The sequence below is a fragment of the Molossus molossus genome, unplaced genomic scaffold, assembly GCF_014108415.1.
Source record: "Molossus molossus isolate mMolMol1 unplaced genomic scaffold, mMolMol1.p scaffold_m16_p_14, whole genome shotgun sequence".
Classification (NCBI taxonomy): domain Eukaryota; kingdom Metazoa; phylum Chordata; class Mammalia; order Chiroptera; family Molossidae; genus Molossus; species Molossus molossus.
The window spans coordinates 43,783,543-43,798,439 of NW_023425349.1; the positions used below are offsets into that span (position 1 = coordinate 43,783,543).

The window sequence follows — 14,897 nt, forward strand, 5'->3', positions numbered from 1 at the left end:
ATGGTGATTATAACCATGCCTACATCAAGGGTGGGCTGTACGAATTGAATGAATTATCATACACTATCATACACAGACCCTTCAAAGTGGTGCCTGCCACGTAACATGGGTCATATGGGTTTGCTGAGCAGCATGATTGGTGTAGGCATTGCAAAAACGGGATGCTGATGAACAGAGGTTTGAAGACGCCACCAAATCTCCCGGCTGCCCCCCTCCAAGCCTCCCTACCACTCTCCCTCACCAGCCCCCTCCCCACAAGGTCACACAGAGGAGAAAATGCACAAAGGACAAAACAAGTTCGCGTTTTTCCTCGCAGTCCTACAGTCAGCAGGAGGCGAAGGCTGAGGTGGGCCTGGCCTGGAGCTGGGGCTCCGGCAGGGGTTCCAGACCCCAATGTGGAACTCTGCAGAACTAGATTGGACTAGACAGAGGCCACTGTGGTCCAGTCTCTATGGTTCTAGATGTTCTAGAACCAAACTACATCAAAGGCCTGCTAAGCCACCTTTTTCCCAAAACCAAAACTTAAACTTCAGATGTAGCCCTGACTGGGGAGAGGTGGGCTTTCCCTACACACACACACACACACACACACACTTCACACATCACCCTTCTACAAACAAGAGCTCTCTGGTTTCCACTGTGCACAAGAAAATTGGTATAATCAACTACGTTTGGTCTCTTCTGACCAGCGATCTCTGGAAGGCTTTGGGAGGAGAAGGCAGAGGACCGATGTCAGATGCTCTCCTTTCCCCAGGCTTCTCGACTGAAGAGAACGATTTCTAAGAGAGGGAATGCCAAATCAGTCCCTCCCCTGCAGCTGTGGACATTTCAAGGCCTGGAACTGGTCACTCTTTTCCTCCCTGGAAATGGAGTGACTACCTGCAACCTGACCCATTTTGCTTTACTCCTAAAGCAAGAATGGAGGGAGGTTGACAGAGGAACCTTGAGCTCCTACCAGAAGCCAATCATAAACAATACATGTAACCAAGGAAATGCAGCAGAGGTGAGCCCGGCACCTCTGTGGACTTCAGGGTTCCTCATGTGTAGGTGAGGACTGAATTAGTAGTCTGAAAGTTCCCTCTGGCTCTGACGCTGTTTGCTATAAGGCCGTGAGCTCAGGCACCTCGCTGTACCACTGCTCCCGTATAAAAACCACACCATGGTGGCCTTGGCCTTTAGAGAAGCCACCACGGGTTGAGTCACTGAACTTCACCAACCAAAGTTTATACCTTGTTCCCCAAGAAGTGTCTTCATGGTACTCCTCCCATGCCTCTTGAAGAACTTCCTCCCACGGGGAGAGCATTCAGACGGGGAACTCTGAGGGGAAAAGCACCTTGAAAAACTACTTCCCCGGGCAGTAGGGCCCTGCACTGGTCAAGGGCACACTGATTTCAGGCACGTCTGGCTGGCTGAAAACAATTAGCACTTGTTCTGTGATTCTTCTTGCTTGTTCTCAGCTCAAATTCCTTCCGGACATTTCAGAGTTAGCAGAGCATGTAAAAGGGGGGTGTTTTTCACCTGCTCAGACATTTTTCAGATGCTTTTTGTGATTGGGTAACTCAAATATAGCTTTGTTTTAAACCTTCAAACATGCCCCTCTATTGATGGGGAAGGAGAGTTGACAGAAAAGGAAGATGTCGCCCTCAGTTTGGCTCTTGTACCAAAGAATGGGGAAGACTAGAAGAAGGGGTTTATTCTACCACGTAATGAGAGAGGCTGCTCAGAACATCACAAAGGAAACAGAACTTCACAGGGACATACGGCGGATGGAACCCACAGTTAAAACTCTGACAATCCTCGTTCCCAACACGAGTACAGTTTTATGTTATGCAAAATTTTTCTTGCAATAAAAAAAAAAAAGAGCTGACTGCAATTTCTGACACACCATATTGCAATACTGTTATTTAGAAAACTAAACATATGTATATATAATTTTCAAACAAAGATGTTGTCGTCTTAAATGTAAAGCCCACAGCAATTCTATTTGGTTACCAACATTGGGTCTAATCCAGGGCGGGAGCAAAAATTACTTTTTCTGCCACAAGAAGTCTTACTTCCATTAGCTCTGGAACATGGTTTCTTAAAATTACAGTCTCTCTCCCTTTGGACCTTAAGAAAATATGAGGGTGGAGAATTGACTTTGGATCTCTGCTCACATAAGTTACAACTTTTTAAAGAGCAGGAAAGATTTAGGAATAATTCTTAGAATCAACTAACGTTTCCTTTCCATGCATGAGTGCAAGTCTAAAAAAAGAGAAAATTAAATAAAAGGGGATGGATGTCAGAGTAAGAATCTAAGGTGTTATTATTTATTGGTGTTAATAAATAATAATATTTTCGTGTGCAGGCTCTTGATCTGGGCACCTTTACATGTGCTTCCTTATTTAATCTATACAACAACCTTTTGAAGTAAATGCTATTGTTTTTCTTTTTCTTTTTTTCAATCCTCACCTAAGGACATTTTTTTCTATTTATCCTCAGATAGAGTGAGAGGGAGGGAGAGAGAGAGAGAGAACCATTGACATGACAGGGACACATCAACTGGTTGCCTCCTGCACGACTCTGACAAGGGCCAGGATGAACCACACCGAAGTACATGCCTCTGACCGGAATCGAACCCGCAACTCATCAACTCATTGGTCCATGGGCCTACTGAACCAAACTGGCCAAGGTGTAAATGCTCTTCTTATACCCACTTTAAAGATGAGGAAACTGAGGAACAGAGACTTTAAGTAACTTTCTTAGTAACTGTAGAAGCTAGAATGCAGACCTGAGCAAAGTAGCTCCACATTTTTAATTATTGCATTTTCAATTGTTTAATCACTGTGCAATGCTAACACTTTGCGAGGTGCTTTAACTTCATTATCTCATTTAATCCTCGAGGCACTGTAGATTTTCACACCTCAATTAACAGATGAGCCAAATACAGATCAAAAGGACAAAGTCACCAGACAAGGGCACACAGTAGGCAAGTAGCAGAACCGGGATTTGAACCCAGGCCTGCAGATTCCAAAGTGTATATGAAGTTGTTTGTTAAGTAACCTGTGCTAGGAGCTAGGAATTCACGGAAAATACAACACATCGTTCCTGTGTGCCCAAAGATTATGCCCTGTCTAGAAAGGAAGATAGATAAGGAAAGAGATGTTACCATAAAATGGGATCATTGCAAAGGGCTCCTATTTTGTAAGCAGTAGACTCAGATCTTGGAGTGTAATAGGAGCATCTTATTCATCTTTATAACTGTTCCATTAACAGTTCCCATGCCCTGGATGAAAGTAGGTCTGCCATGTTCATCCAGGCTCCGTTTCACCATAGGACGCTGGCTGAAACATTCATCCTCTCCCCACAGAAAGTGAAGTGATCGGCCGGGAGGGCTGCTGCCCCAGTTCCATGAGGCTCGGTGGTTGGATGGAGGGGACAAGGCTTCTCTAATACATCTAGGGTCAAAAATGGGAGGAACACAGATTCTAACTACCACAACACTTTCCCAACAAAGCAAGCCTAGCTTCAGTTCTTCAAAATAAACTCAGTAGTTTTGAGAAATTAGAAGAGTTGCTTACATACAAAAAGCTCTAAGACAGAGAATGAGAGATTGAAAGAAATGATCAGAGCAGAGGAAACAGGGGATCTTCTCAATTTGGCTACTGGGGCCAAATAGCTCAGTGAGTTTCTAAATTCGGCACTAGAAGTATAATCAGAATGAGGGTACAGTGGGTGAACACTGATCCTTGTGACTTCCAGGTGAAGTCAGAGGGTGAAAAGAGAGTTAAAAAACATACATATCTGTCCAGATGACTGATGGGGAGGGATCCCATTTTTCACAAATTATGGGCCTTTTTTCACTGCTAGTAATGCACAGAAAATTAAAGTGAAGTCTATATTTCACAAATGGGAGGACCAAATGATTTAAAACCTTTGTTATAATGACCTACTTTGGAGTGAAGAATCAATTTCTTTTATAGCAAGGATCTGTTAATTTAGGGAAAGGGAGAGAGGGAGGGAGGAAGCACATGGCCTGAGCATAAGAGGAAAAGGTGGAGAGAAAAATAGCTTAGGAAAGCAGGTAGGGTTTTTCTGGCTCTATTTTTATGTCAAGCAATTTAGAGGTCATTTTGCACAGTGGAAAAGGGACGAACTTCGTATTTTGTTTTCAGTCCTGGCTCTGCCCCTAACGTGAAGTTTCCTGTTGCTGCTTTAACAGATTAACACAAATTTAGTGGCTTAAAACAATGCAAATATATTATTTTACAGTTCTGTGTGTCTGGAGTCTGACATCGGTCTCACTGGGCTAAAAATCAAGGCGTCAATAGGGCTGCGTTCTCTCCGGAGGCTCCAGAGAAAACTCTGTCTCCTTGTCTTTTCCAGTTTCTTGGGGCCGCCTTCCATCGACAAAGCCCGCAATGACCAGTCACATCCCCATCATGTCACACCACTTTGACACTGGCGTCTTCCGTCTCTCTCAGCCATCTGAAGGCCCCTTGTGATTGCATTGGGCTCACCTGGATCATCCCGGCTAACCTCCCTTTCCTTAGGTCAGCTGGTTAGTAACCTCAATTCCATCTGCAAACTTGATTCTCCTTTGCCATGTAACAGTAGACATCTTCGGGGGAGGGGGCATTATTCTGCCTACCACAGGAGCTGTGGGACTGTGGTCACCTAGCTGCAAACCATTGGTCTCCTCACCTATCAGATGGGGATAAACACACTTGCGTTAAGGATGTCTGTGAAAATAGTGACAGTGCATCTGTAGCTCGTCGGTAAAAGTGAGCCCTTGGTAAACAGTGCCCGTCATTACCATAATCCTTATAGCTCTTAATAAACTTATGGCTACTAAGAAGGCAACAAGGTCTGTAAACCCTTTCCTAATGAAAAGTCATTTAGCAGTATATGCTGACAATTATACCTTAAGCTTTTTTCTTCCCTTTTCATTATGCCAAACTCTCCGGAACGTTTCTAGCAAGCTGCCTCTGGCCTGAGCACATCCACAGGCTCCTGCAGCCTGGCACGGGCCTGGCACGGGCCTGGCAGGGGCCGGGCAGGACACGGCAAACGTGGTTCTTTGTTTAAGCCAAGGGGGCTTTTCCACCTTTGCTTTCTGCATAAAACCCTGCCTGCAGTCAGGAGTACTGGGGAAATGGAAAAGAACAGGATCTCCCCAGCATGAGCCCCTTCACATATCAGCAGGTCCAAAGCCCATCAGTGACCTGCCCGGATAAATGGCAGTGTCTTATGTTACAAAGGTGGAAAGGTCTAAATCTTAGAGGATGAAAATAAGAGCACTGCCCAGCAAAGGCACCTTGCTCCTCTCAGTATTGCAGTGAAATGGCTCTCTGACTTTGCCTAATTATTACCCCAACATCCGCAGCTCCCCTTGGGTGGCACTAAGCATTGCTGGAAGTTCTGCCAGGTGCCCACCAATTAAGTGGACCCTTTATTTTGCGCCTGCTGGGCCTGTGGGAAATTCAAGGGACTTGTTCCAAGGAGCTAGCCAGGCTCCAGGTTTGGCTGAAGATGAAAAGGAGGATCTGGAGGCACAGCCAAGGCCCCACTCAACAGGGATCAGGAAGGGAGGGCGTTCTCTGTGGTTACCAGAAAGCTGGGGAACTCCAACAAGCACTTCCAGGTCAAATCATCCTGTTCTCTGCACACACAAACCCCAGGACTCCAGGGGTCTTAACTGCCCCACAGCTTCTCCTGGGCAGGGAAGGCCTTGTCCCCGCCATCCAACCACAGAGCCTCCTGGAACTGGGGCAGCAGCCCTCCCGGCCCATCACTTCACTTTCTATGGGGAGAGGATGAATGTTTCAGCCAGCGTCCTATGGTGAAACCGAGCCGAACTGGAAGTAAAATGACATCTGATTAGGTGGCCGTTTCCCATCCACCAGGATCCCCTTCTAATTAAAGGAGAAGAGCAAGAGCACCCAGAACAAGCCGCCGCGCGGCTGCCTCCAGAAACTGCTCAGACTAGTATATTTAGCACAGCGCGCGTGCTGCTTATTAGTATTTGGTGTCATTCAGCCCGGACAGGAAACAATCTGTGTGTGTTTCCATAATCCGCCCATCGCCTGTTCTCTTCGAGAAATAAAACTCCCAAACTTTCGGTACCCCAGCCCAGCCCATTCTAGAAGGTTCAGGGAATAGCATCACTCCAAGTCATCTGAATCCGGCACCGGGCAATCTGCAAACTTCAAAGAGTGGGACGGGCAGAAATGGGTGGGGCGGAGCCACCCAGCCTGACACGCTCGCAAACACACACTCCCCGCCGCTGGGCCCAGCGGAGCGAGAGGCAACGACTCAAGGGCAGCAAGAGGGGCTGTTAGCCAACCACCCGTGCATCACAGGACGGCCCTCTCTCTCCCTCCAAACGGTGCATGGAAGAACGGAGCAGATGGGAGACAATAAATTGTCAAAATGGAGTAACTCTGTGCAATCACTGAGAGAGCTAATGGGGCTACAAAAAGAAGAGAGAGAGAGAGAGAGAGAGAGAGAGAGAGAGAGAGAGAGAGAGAGAGAGAAGAAGAAGAAGAAGAAGGAGGAGGAGGAGGAGGAGGAGGAGGAGGAGGAGGAGGAGGAGGAGGAGGAAGGGAGGGAAACTTGTGAAATACAACCTAACGCTGCCTTATGAATTTTCATACTCCTCTGTGATCCATCACAGCAGATGTTACGCCCCACACCATCATCCATCACAAGGAGCAGCGCAGGCAGGCGGGGACACAGCACTGAGGGAATTCGCGGCCACCGCTCCCGGGCTGTCCCCACCCCCTTGCAAGCGATAAATCGGGAGCTCACTAAGGACTAAAGTGCTAAGGCAGCAGGCGGTTAGGCGCGCCCGGGGCCGCCTGGGAGTGGGGTGGAGCGGGCGTTCCCTGTTAGGAGGTCATTTGCATAGCACTTGCAAAGCGGACGGTTTCTAACGAAATAGTCTTGCCTTCCTCTGTAAGCCGCTCTCACACCTGAGAGGCCCTGGAGATCTGAGTCCTGGGTTTTCCTACTCAAGTTCCCCCTTTCCCATTCATGAAGTGGACACTGTCCTCTTTTTCTAAAGTTCTGAACCGGGACCCCAAGACGTCCATCAGATCCTTCCCCATCCTGCCAACCCAAGGGCACAGGAGAAACAGAAACTTAAACGAGAGGGGGGAAAAGAAGAAAGTTAGGAAAGACGAGAGACTGGAGCCTGGCTGGTGTGGCTCAGTGGATTGAGCATCGTCCCATGGACTGAGAGGTCCCACTTGGATTCCCAGTCAGGGCACATGCCCAGGTTGCAGGCTCCATCCCCAGTAGGGGGTATGCAGGAGGCAGCCAATCCATGGTTCTCTCTTTCTAAAAAATTAATAAAAACTTTTTTTTAAAGAGAGTGGCTAGGTCTTGCACCTCCATATATATCATCTCATCTCATCCTTGCAACAACCCTGACGAAAGAGGTTCATCCGTTTACTGTCATTTAGCAGAAGAATAAAAGACTAAGAGAGATTACTTAGTCTGTGTCTGAGGTGAGATTATTTTATGCTTTTTTTTATTTTCTCAGAAAGCCAACTAAGGCTAAGGACAACATGCTATGGTTACCCCCACATACCAGGGAGCAGCCTGACCCGTGCCTTCGGGTCTTGTTCAGAGGTGGATCCCACCACAGCTTTTAGCCTGATACAAGCAGAGTCTGAAGCTTGTTGGGGACAAGAACAAGAAGCATCGTCAGCCCAGTTGGGAGGTCTGCAGGATGAGAAGACTGAGGTTCCAGGCCTTGGCTGGAGTCTCGCTGAGTCAGAGAAGGTCACGGTCCATCCTGACGCACCACACGAGTGGGCATGGGTTGAGAATGTGAGGGAGGGCAGGACACGTGTTCCTTGGTGTGGTTGCTGCCTCAAGGTGAGAAACTCGGAGAATCCTGAAGGCAGTAGGGCCCAGCTCATTCACCCAGCTCATGCGTGGCAAGGGCGTGTGGGTCTCCCACAGGTCCGGATAGACTGAAAAGGGAACCTGGTCTTATTCATCTGGTTAGAACCCAAGAAGACTTTTTGTCATGGCAAAAAGACCCCAAAACTAAGAAGCTGGAGTAGCCCACTGCAGGCCAGACTCGAGGGGGAATAAAAGAGAACAGACCAGTGTACTGAACGCTGCAGGGTCCCCAGGGGGTACCTCTGAAGGACCCCTGGATGACATGGAGGACGTGATAGGTGCCATGGTGGCCAAGGGAATAGTACCAGCCAGCTAGAGAATTTTCTCCCTTCTTCCTTGCTCCCCCACCCCCACTCTGCAGGATCCATGGGACAGAAAGAGAGAAGGAACAGAGAGAGCAGGGGTACAGGAGGCCACGCTTACTTCCCCATCACAGGTCTAGCCTGAGCTGATGGCTGATAGGGATGGGGTGAGGGGTGGGGAGGAAGAGAAAGCTTCCAATTATATGTGAGCTTCAGGTTATAAAATGGACTGGGCTGGAATTTAATGCTTGAAAATGAGCTTTAATTATCAAAATAAATTCTGACAACTGAAAGGCACTGACAAGTGGTAGGAACTGAGGTTCCAGTCCTTGGCTGGAGTCTCGCTGAGTCAGAGAAGGTCGCGGTCCATCCTGACGCCCCACACGAGTGGGCATGGTTTGAGAATGTGAGGGAGGGCAGGACACGTGTTCCTTCGTGTGGTTGGAACTCAGAGGTCAGAAACTCAGAGAATTTTGAAGGCAGTAGGGTCCCAACTCATTCACCTAGCTCATGCGTGGCAAGGGCGTGTGGGTCAGAAAGTGGGGTTCAATGTGGCTTGTTTGAGGGTGGTGGGAGAAAAAGAGAACAACAGTATTTTCCAACTTGGACCCTATCAAAGTCAGCCCGGCATCGCGATAGTTTGGGTACATTGAATATCACAGATGTATGCAAAGTCAGAATTCACACTTTGTTTTCCAACTCGAAAGGCAGATCTTTCTAGTACCAGAGGGATGGAAATCAAAGACAGTTGAGGCAGTTAAACCTGAAGTTGAACAGATGTTTTAGAATCACTTTCTTCCAATGTCTGCAGCAGCAGCATAAGTCTGCTTCGAAAATGAAGATGTGTTTAGGAATTACATAGGGCTCTGTAGTGTGCATCGGTTTGGTTCCACATCATTTTGACCACTGTTGTGTCAAAGTTAGTGGCATGAGAACACCCCAGCTGGCCAACTAGGTGAAGACACCGAGAGCTGAGTACTACGGACCAAGACTTCCTCCTTGACCAAACTTGTTAGGCTCCTCTGAGCCTTCTGGATGAGGCCTCTGCCTGGCACTGCTTTTAGCAAGAACCCCAATCCTTGATATCTAAATCTTGGCCTGCCTTGGGCAAGAGTCCTGGAAGGCCAGTTTAGCAAGAATTCCTCTCCCCTTGGCATCTCTTCTTAGTTATTTTCCATCTACTGTCTGACCCCCCAACCCCACTCCGGCTACAAATCCCCAGCTATATTTATTGTATTTAGAATCAAGCTCAAACTCTCCCCTCCTACAACAGTCTGCTCTCTGTTTCAATAGTCTTGAATAAAATCTGTCTTGTCATCTTTTTTTTTTCTTTTTTGATATTAGAGAGAGAGAGGAAGGGAGAGGGACAGAGAGATAGAAACATCGATGAGACAGAACATCGATCGGACGCCTCCTGCATGCCCCACACTGGGGATCAGGCCCACAACCTGGGCATGTGTCCTGACCGAGAATTGAACCAGAGACCTCATGGTGCATGGGTCAACGCTCAACCACGAAGCCACACCTGCCGGGCTGTCTTGCCATCTTTAACAAGTGTTCGGTGAATAATGTCTTCCTAAAAGCACCAACCACAGAAACCCTCCTGACAGCGCAGAATGGTAAGGACAGCTACCTCTATGATGTGCGTCTGTGGTTTGCCAAGCCTGTTTTGTTTTCCCTCTGCTGTTATAAAGTACACGTTGAATTTTCTCTTCCTTTTTCAGTTATTTGTATTAAAGAAAGAGAGGACAAAGATTTGAAAAACAAACCAAAAAATGAAGAGGGTATTACAAAGAAATGGAGAAGGACCAATTAGTATATATGACAAAAGGGGCCCTGCATTCAAGGCTGGTGAGGAAGAGGAAGGAGGAAGGGATGAGGAGAGGGAGAAGAAAAAGGAAGGTTTTGCCACGTCAGGCTTATGGACTAAATGTTATAGCTTTATAAATTCCCAGAAGTGCAAAAAAGATCTCAGCGTATATAATGCTTTAAAAAGTCGCAGAAGGAAAAAGGAAATGAATTCAACTCACTTGCTTTCAGGACTGCCTTTTAAAAAAAAAAAAAAGAGGCAGATAAATGCTGCTAACAGAGCTCTTTGCAATGTTTCAAAATGAATAAATAAAACCTTCCCTGCCAACTTTTTTTTATTATTATGTCTGTCTCTGACTTTTTAAATGCTTTCCTTAAAAATGTTTTCATGCTTCCTTTTCCCTGAACGTTTTACAGTTCGCCTTCTTAAATTTCACTGGAGACCTGCAAATCAAGTTGCATCTTGCTGATTTGATAGCTGCTTTTACGCAGCCCAGCGGAAGGCGATACCTCAGCATCACTCTTGCTGGGAGGAGAGTTTATTAGCAAGCCCTCCCCTGCCTGCTGGCAGGCGGACGTGCTAAGAAGGCCAGACTAGGCTAGGCCTGGCCCAGGGGCCAGCGGCAGGTGTCTGGATCAGGCGGATCAGGCCACTCAGTAGTGACCTTCAGTCTCAGAGCGACAACAAAGGAAATCACCTCTTTTTCCAAACATCATTAGAGACCCTTGCTCCTGCCCCAGTTGGGAGAGGGGAAAGGAAAGTGGGCAGAGGCAGGAGAAGAAAAATCCTTGTTTTGCAATCCCAGTAATTAATCCTAGAGGATTTCTCCGACTGCTACTGCTGGCAGGAAGGCCTGGGAAAGCAGAGTCGCCAGGCTTGCTACACCGGCCACCGCAGAGCCGGCTCCCTACTTGAAATTCAAATGAGAGTGGCTCTGACCTTTGCTGTCACATATTTTATTTCAGAGACAGTTTACAAGGCCTCTCCACCATGCAGGTCATGTTTTAGTTTAAACAGAAATACTCTCGTAGGTGTTAGATGCGAGTTAATGATTACACTGAAATCATTCTAATTAGGCTCTGTTGTTACATGCTGCCCTTTGGGGGCCGCCGCTGTTGTCACATAAAGTATTTTGTAGAAAAATAATTGGTCTGAGATCCCTTCCTTCCTCTCTCACATACCCATCTCCTCTCTCCCGCTTTTCTTTTTTAAAATAATTATTGATCTTCCCACGCTTGATCGGGAAGATCATTCGCCTCCCCGTCCCCGAGAACCTTCTGGAAGGTATCAGGACTGTCAACTGCAGCCAGGAGGGAGGGAACTGAGGCCCGTCCTTTGCTGGTTCAGGCTTGCATCCCTGTAATAGAGGGGCAGTAAGAATGAGGTTTCTATTAGGGCTCTTCCAAAGCATCCTTGCATTTCGTTTTGTTCTGTTTCATTGGGGAGGAGGGGGAGGAGGGAGTGCGGGGTGGGTGGCTGACGTACTCAGAGAGCCGTCTTCCTCCTGGCTGTGCAGGTGTGGAGAAGCCTTTGGTGCGAGTGGACGGGGCTGGTTTATTTATCATTTACACGCATCTACCTACACACACCATGCTCCGTTCACCCCTGAGCAGTTTTCCATCTTAATACTGGTAGGGTGATTCAATGTTAATGTTTCTTTTGCCCTCTCTCAACTTTTCACTGTTTCTTTTCCTGTGCCTGGAACTGACCTAGCTGCCTTAGAGTAAAAGCACTTAGCAACTTAAGGATATGCGGCTAACCCCAGAGGAAGAGGAAACAAAGTTGGAGACACAAGAAGGGCTCGTGGGCTACAACGAATAAGGTCTGTCCTGGATAATGGTCAACACTGACGGAGATGACCATCACCTGGAGGAAAAAATCCATTTTCCCTGAACCTCTGATAGTTAACAGGTTGGCTGAATAGCCAGAGGAGCAGGAGAAGGTTTTAAATGAAGGAGGAAAGATTCAAACTGGGAAGGGTGCTAACTTAATACCCCAAGTAGCCTGAGAAGGCGTTCATAACCTTGCTTATAACAAAGGGAGTTGGCTACACTTTTTAATGTGGCTCCCGATCTTAAAAATTTTGAGAAAAAAATTCTTCTGAGGCCAACCTGTCCCAGCTACTTTAAAACTCAGAAAATTTAAAAGAAATTAAAGTTTTTTGCAACAAAAATCTCTTTGAGGCAGACTGGCGAAAAATGTACCCATTCGGATCATTGTTTTTAAAGTGTAAAGAACAAAAATTATTAAAGCATTTTATCTGTCTGAAAAATCCAGTACCTCAAGCATTTGCGGTCTGGTCCTATAATCCTTGCTACTTAAAGTGTGGTCCCTGGACCAGCAGCTTCGTCGGAGAGGGAGTCAGAAATGCAGAATCTCAGGCCCCACCCCAAACCTGCGGAATCAGAATTTGCCCTTAAACTCCAGGTGATTCACTGTGGGCACACTCACTCTGAGATAACTGCTTTACAGCAGTGGCACCTTCATCAAAATCACAAGACCCTCTTATTTCCCACATAAGTATCGAACTCACTTCCTTTGAACTTGACCTCACATCTCATAACACCGTAGAAAGAGGCACCAGCTCCCACTCCCCACTCTGTTTCCCCAAGAAACTGAGAAGAATAAAACAGAGACACTAATTGGATGTTCAAAGGGGAAAGAAAAAAAAAAGTAACCAAAACTTCTCTTCCTTGAGAAATACACTGTACTGTTTTGTTTTCTCTTTGCCCCAGGGGGAAGGGCAGGGAGGGGTCTGAGCCTTGAATTCCTTCAAAGCAAGCCACAGAAATTGAAATGCTGAGTTAGAGACCTCATGTTCCTTCTAGCGACTCTTACGAACTAATATGAGTTGTCAGTCCACGAAAATCCTTGCTATATGAATAAACATTCTGCCCGCGATGCTGAGAATTCAATTAATGTTCTATTTGCATAGGACAGGACTGGCTTCGCGCTGATTCGATGTGACTGTGCTGTGTTAGGATTGGGATTTACAGGTTTGTTTTCCTTGGTGTGTTTGAGATAAAAACTCACCCAGACAGCATGTATAGAAGATGTACCTATGTGTGTATAGGTGTAGATAGCTAGCTAGCTAGTTAGCCAGATAGATAGAGACACTTACTCCGTCTTCTAAACAACGAAGCGAGTTTATTTCAACACCTCCACACACCCAGGCTGGCCTGACAGCCTCGGGCCTGCTGAGGCCTCCAATTGCAGCGTGTGTTGCTAACACCTTTGTCACTGCCTAAACAAGGCATCAATAATTAAATTCCCATTTATAAAAAGAGAAAATTATTCATGCCATCAGCATTCCCCATCAATAACAGGAGGGAGCCTAACTGTCTCATTACCCATCGCACTGTGTGCAAACAGAACTGCCCGTTGTTGACAATAAATATTTGATAAGCGAGGAACCAGGAAGGATAAACCAAGGATGCAGAGAAGGGCTGGAGCACGGCCAAGGCTGTGGCCCCCGGGTGAGGGCTCATCTCACGGATCCTCCCCCAGACTGGCTCCTAGATGAGCCACAAACTGGCCAGAGCCGAATGGAAGGCAGGCCATCTGGCTGCTTCTGAATCATACACGCTTTCTTTGTTCATGTCCAAAAACAAAATATAACAAACCTGGGTTCCCTTTTTTCTGCTTTGCTTTCTCAATAAATTCCTAGAGAAGTCTTTCAATTAACTTTTTAAGAGAATTTATTATACAGTCATGCACTGCTTAATAATGAGGCTACATCCTGAGTACTGTGTCATCAGGCGATTTCCTCTTTGTGAGAACATCATGTACGCAAACCTAGATGGTTAGCCTACTACACTCCTAGGCCATATGGTGTACCGCCACATGTTCAATACCACGGTCGTATACGTGGTCCATCGGTGACCAAAACATCATTATGTGGCTCATAACTCTAACATTCTAATAAACATTCTAATAAAGCTCAACAACCAGCCTGGACGTTTAGTAAGAAATGTTAGCAGTGAGGTCAATGTAGGGATCAACATAGTGATCAGTGATCAATGAGTTCTAGATCCAGGCGCAGCCCCATTTTGCTGTGCCTCCGTCTCCACAACTCTAAGTTGAGACATTTAGAAGAGCTGATTTCTCTCTCAGCTCTTAAAAGTAAAAAAGTTTCTTCTCATGAAAAGCCTTTCCCCATAACATAAAATACAGAAAAGTCACAAGTGACCAAAAAGTAAAGAGGCAGTTTGGTGTTGACTTTGCTGCTGGTCTTGGGGAAATAACTCGAGCCCCCATGTTTCTCTACTCCGTTGCGTAGCTATGATGTTGATTATTTTCTTTTGCAGTTATTCTGTTTCTCCCCACCATTTGTTCTCCACCCTGCTTGGTCCTTCTCCTCTCTCTGGGAGCTGACCTCTGCAGACAGCATCATCCACGTGTCTTGTTTTCTGGCTTCTTGTTGCACTGGGCCAGTGGAAGTGTCCAACAAGAAATCAGAAGTTGTACACCTGAAACTAATATGACATTTTATATCAACTATAGTTTTTGTTTTAATCAGAAAAAGAAAACAAAAAAATAAAGACAGGTGGTATTCATAGTTTTTTTAAGAAAGAGAGAGTGAGCGATCAGAAGGCAGTTGACTGATGCTTGGGTATTTCCTTCTCCCTGCAGCCCTGCTGAGACAGTAGCCTGTCATTCCAGAACAGGAGCTCCCACTGGACAGCCCCCCACAACTCCAGTTCTCACGGGGCTCTGGAAACCTATTTCTCCTCCACCCCCTTAGCCCTCGGCATAGTAACACCTCTCCATCGCTACTGGCCTCTGGTGTCCTCTACTCTGTCCACATTCCATAAGTCACCCCTTCAATAAAGCCCTCTATTGGAGCCATCCAAGTTCAGTTCCATCTCATGCCAAAAATCTAGGTGTACACA

At 46.6% G+C, this 14,897-nt stretch overlaps 1 pseudogene; it reads left to right on the forward strand.

The window, feature by feature from the left end:
* The window catches only part of LOC118629295, a 55,069-nt pseudogene that overhangs the window by 2,423 nt on the left and 37,749 nt on the right, over nucleotides 1-14,897 (forward strand).